Below are 5,835 nucleotides of genomic sequence, written 5' to 3' on the forward strand. Positions count from 1 at the left end.
TAACATCTCTACATTTTGTAACATAAGGAAAAGTGTTGGGCGTATAAGAGTTTTTATTTTTTAAAATAGTGCTTGTGTTGACAATGTAATTGTCAAGCCAAGCAGGTGTCTTTCTTTCCCTTACACTTTTTCTTTGTCCTGTTTCTGGAAAAATTTGATGTTGAGTTTCTGAAAAATCCGGCTGTGATGAAAAATTTTGTTCAACATTTTGATTTAACTGATCATCGGAAGTATTAGTATCATTTATGTCAAAAGAAGATGAATCATCATCAGAATCTGAAAATAAGTAATTTGTATCTACAGAAATATTTTGTTTGTTTATTTGGTCATGTTCCTTTTGATATGGAAACTTATTTTCATAAAAAATTAGATCTCTAGAGACAAAAATGGTTTCATTTAAAATGTCAAATACTCTAAAACCTTTTTGTCCTATAGAGTATCCAATAAAAATGCATTTTTTACCTCGAGGTTCGAATTTTGTTTTATGAGGTGCATTGTTTTTGACATAACATAAACATCCGAAAACTTTAAGATTATCCAAATTAGGTTTTGTTTTATACAATTTGTAAAATGGACTATCCCAGTTTAAAACTTTTGAAGGAGTTCTATTTATAACATGAGTTGCCATAAGAATTGAAAATGACCAAAAAGTTAAAATAATTTTTTATTCATTAATTAAAGATCGTGCCACTTGAAGTAAATGTTGATGTTTGCGTTCTACTACTCCATTTTGTTGTGGGGTGTAGGAACAAAATTTTTGATGAAGAATACCATTTTGTTTAAAAAAGTTTTGCAATTCATGATTTAAAAATTCACTACCATTATTAGACCTGATAATTTTGATTAAAGTTTCAAATTGTGTCTTAATCATAGCATGAAAATTGATTAAAACATGTTTTGTTGTATCTTTAGTTTTGATCATATAAGTCCATGTAAATCTACTGAAATCGTCGACTATTGTAAGCATATATGAGTAATCAATAAGAGATATTTCTTTGTAAGGACCCTAAATATCTATGTGTATCATTTCAAAACATTTAGCAGTTTTAGAAATGCTAAAATTAAAATGTAATCTTTTCATCTTTGAAATTGGACAGATATCACAATGAAATGTATCATCTTTATTCAAATCAAATGCATGTTGTAATACTGTTTCAGAAGGATGCCCTAATCTTCTATGTAACAACATGTAATCAGTACATGAATTAAAAGTCATATTCACTGAATCTGTATCAAGTAAGTATAGGTTTTGACAAAAGTCTCATTTCCCCATGATAGAGTTGTCCCTAGCATCCTGTAATAAACAACCCGAAAAAGAGAATTGACAACTAACTTTGTTTCTTTTTGTAAGTTTAGACACTGAAATTAGATTATATGTAAAGTCTTTAATGAGCATTACATCATACAATTTTAATTTTTCAGAAAGCCTAACATTTCTCATTAGCTTAACATGTTTAACTGTGCCATCGGGTAAAAACAAAGGTATGTTATCAATTTTCTTAATTTCAGTCATAATATTTGGGTTTGAACAAATATGACAGCTAGCACCACTATCTAATATCCATAAAGGTTTATTCTTATAACTACTATGCAATTAAAACTACATGCATTAGTAATGTTATCTGAAAAGTGATACATACCTTCATAATATTTCTCTTTGCCCTTTCCTTCTTTGAGCAATCCTTTCATTACTTCTTTGTCAACAGCTGCAATTTCTGAGCTATTGAAATTTTTGGAGGAGGATGAATCTTCTGATTGTTCTTCAAAGTAGGCAAATGGTGTGTTTGCAGCATTCACAGTATTGGTTGAGGTATTAGAATTTTTCACTTTTAGATCACGGTTACCTTTCCACCATTCAGGATAACCTATAATTTTAAAGCAACCCTCTTGTACATGACCTTCTGTTCTGCAATGTTTGCAATATAAAGAAGAACCTCCTTTTGAAGCTTTGTATGTCTTGTTATTACCTCCTCTACTTCTTGTGTTTCTTGCTACATTTTCCCATTTCCGCTGCTTAGAGTTATCTTTCATTGTCATAGCAAAATTTTCACTATGATCATGTTACAGGTTAGGGTTTGACAAATTACTGAATTATGTGGTTTTATGATTTAAGGCAGCGGAAGCAATGTTTTTGAAGAAGAAGAAGAGATCTGAAGAAGAAAGAAGGATCTGTCAATTCATTAACAGCCAAGAAGAAGAAGAAAAGGTACATAACAACCTTTAAGATTTTCCATAACATTGATAAAGAGATTTGGGATTGTTATACCCAAACATTACAGTTTTATAGTTACATAACTACTTTTCATAACTACCCATTTCATAACTACCCACTACACAAAAAGTTACTAACTTCTAACTTGTATAACTGTCTAAACTTATCATGAACACAACACACACAACAAACATAACTGTCATACAATTATACTGAAATTACTAGCTACATTTAACATTATTCCCCCCTTAAAACGTTTGTCGTCCACGACGAACAATTCTTGCTTTGGTTTGTTTCCATGTTGGGAACATTTCAGTGAATTGAATATGCATTGTTTCAAAATCTTCCCATGTTTTGTCTTCAGGACCTGAACCTTCCCATTCAACCAAAACCCGTGTCTTTGTTTTGTTTCGAACTGTGACCTCTCGTTCCCCTACTATCCTTCCTTTCCTGCCAGCTTCCTTGGTTTGGGGGATTTCCACAATGGCAGTAGGGGTGCCTTGAAAACTTTTTAACTGAGATACATGAAAAACATTGTGTATTTTTGCACCAGCTCCTAGCTCCAGTTTGTAAGTCACATTACCGATCCTTTCCAGTACTTTGAATGGTCCAAAAAATTTAGGAGACAGCTTGTGGAAACATTTTCGAACAGATAATTGTCTATAGGGCTGCAGTTTTAACAGGACCCAAGCTCCTACCTCAAGTATCACATCTGTTCTTTTCTTATCTTGCACCTGTTTCATTCGGTTTTGTGCTATTTACAAGTGAAACTTCAGTAATTAGAGAGTTGCTTCTCGTGCAGAAAGAGTTAAGTCCACTTCTTCAACTCTTGAATCTCCCGCGACATATGAGGTGTGAATTGGTGGAGAATACCCATAGACAGCTTCAAAGGGTGAGGTTTGGATGGCTGAATGGAAGTTGGTGTTATACCACCACTCAGCCAATGGCAACCAACGAACCCATTCCTTGGGGGATTGTCCAGCCATACATCGTAGGTAGGTGCCTAAACATTTGTTTACAATTTCTGTTTGTCCGTCTGATTGAGGATGATATGCTGTGGACAGATTTTGCTGCATCTGCTGTATCTTCAGGAATTCTCGCCAAAAGGTGCTGAGAACACTTTATCTCGATCACTGACTATAGACAGAGGCATCCCATGAAGTTTAGAGACATTATTGACAAAAGCTTCAGCGACTGTTTTGGCAGAAAATGGGTGTCGCGGGCTAATGAAATGTGCCATCTTGGACAATCTGTCCACCACCACGAAAATTACAGATTTACCTTGTGTTTTGGGGAGATTTTTTATAAAATCCATGGAGATGGATTCCCAATATCGATTTAGATTTGTTAATGGCTGTAACCTGCCTTTATATGCCATATTATCTGACTTATTTTTTTGACATGTCTCGCAGGTTCGAACAAACTCCCGCACATCCTTAGTCATTCCTGACTAAAAGTATACTAGCTGCAATTTCTTTTGTGTGACCAGTGAGCTTGAATGTCCCCCTTCGGCACCGCAATGTATTGTTGCTATCAGTGTGGTCCTCAATTCAGCGTTTCGTCCAACTACTAATTTCCCTCTTCTTCTCAATGTGCCATCGATATAAGTGAAATCCGGGTGAGAGTTTGGTGCATCACTTATTTCTTGAACAAGCTAGACCAGATTTAGATCTGTGACATACGTTTCTTGTATTTGTTTTTGCACAGCTGTATGGTATACCGAAATTCCTGCGCATTGGACCCTTGTATCCCGCCTGGATAACGCATCTGCCACCAGGTTTTCTTTTCCCTTTTTATACTAAACTATGAAATAATAACCTACCAATTTGTAAAGCCACTTTTCTTGTGCAGGAGTCTGCACTCTTTGTTCTAGTAGGTACTTAAGCGTTTTATGGTCTGTTTTCACCACAAATGTTTTATATCTGAGGTAGGTTCTCCACTTCTGTACATCAAACGTTAAGGACATCAGTTCCTTTTCATAAGTCGATGAAGGCAGCTTCTCGAATTCGATAGCTTTGCTGATAAATGCTATTGGGCGACCTTCCTGCATCAACACTACACCAATGCCTGCTCCGCTTGCGTCCGTCTCTACAACAAATGGAGTCTGAAAATTGGGCAGAGCCAGAATTGGAGGGGATATCATCATTTGTTTCAGCAACTGAAATGTGTCATCTACTTCTTTGTTCCAACTAAACTGTCCCTTTTTCAACAGAGAAGTAAGGGGTCGAGCAATGCAACCGTATTGCTTAATGAATCTACGGTAATACCCGGTTAAGCCTAGGAATCCCTTTAGTTTTTTTGGTGATTGTAGAACGGGCCATGCGCTCATTGCTTCCAGTTTCTCCGGATCTGCAGCTATTCCATTTTCATCCAAAATGTGTCCCAGTTATGCAATTTGATTACAGCCAAAACTGCACTTCCCTTTATTTAAAACTAATTGATGTTGCTGTAATATAAGTAATACTTGTCTTAGATGAAATATATGCTCCTTCCAGTTTGGACTGTAAACCAGAATATTATCAAAGAAAACCAACACAGATTTCCTTAGAAATGGCTTCAACACATCATTCATCAAACTTTAGAAGGTGGAAGGTGCATTTTTCAAGCCAAATGGCATTACCAGGAACTCATATAGGCCCTCATGAGTTCGGAATGCAGTCTTATGGCAGTCTTCCGGGTACATACGTATTTGGTGAAAACCAGATTTCAAATCCAGTTTGGAAAAAACCTTGGATCCATGCAGCTCCTCCATCAGTTCTTCTATCACCGGAATCGGAAACTTGTCTTTAATGGTGGCTGAGTTCAACCTTCTATAATCGATACACATCCTCCAAGATAAGTCTTTCTTTCTGATCAACACCACGGGAGCAGCGGATGAACTGTGACTTTATCTAATTATTCCCTTTCCAGCATATCATTGATTAAGTTCTCAATTTCTGATTTCTGCAGGGGCGGGTAGCGATAAGGGTGTAAGCACACAGCTTCGGTGCCTTCCTTTAGTGGGATCCGATGATCGTGCTCTCTTGTTGGTGGTAAGCCATCCGGTTGCTAGAACAGAGTACTAAAATCATCAAGTAACCCCTGAAGATCATCGGAAACCTCTTCTTGGGCTCTTGTGATAAGTGCAAAGAATTGGGCTTCATTCTCTGTTTTTGCTTGTACCATGGCAGCCAGGCTGCCCTTCCTTAACAATTTCTCCAACTGGTGACCCTCTATAAGATTAATTTGTGTTTGGGGTATCCCTTGCAAGGTAATAGTTGCACCCTCCATTTCAAAAGAAAATGTAAGATTTTCAAAATTCCAGACTGAAGTGCCTAAGGTAATTAACCACTCTATGCCCAACACCATATCATAACCTGTCATAGTAAGAACTTTCATATTCGCTTGGTAATATTTACCTTCCATGGACCATTTCAGGTTTTTGCAAACGCTGGAACAAAACATGGTTGAATCGTCTGCCACTTTTACCGACAACACTTGAGTTTTCATAGCCTCGTGGCCTATATTTCTTAGTATCCTGCTGTTAATGAAGTTGTGAGTGTTGTCTGTGTCTATAAGGATCACTACCGACAGACTCCCAATCTTGCCCCGGATCTGGAGAGTTTGGAAATTCTTGGAACCGG

The sequence above is a fragment of the Impatiens glandulifera genome, chromosome 9, assembly GCF_907164915.1.
Source record: "Impatiens glandulifera chromosome 9, dImpGla2.1, whole genome shotgun sequence".
Lineage (NCBI taxonomy): Eukaryota > Viridiplantae > Streptophyta > Magnoliopsida > Ericales > Balsaminaceae > Impatiens > Impatiens glandulifera.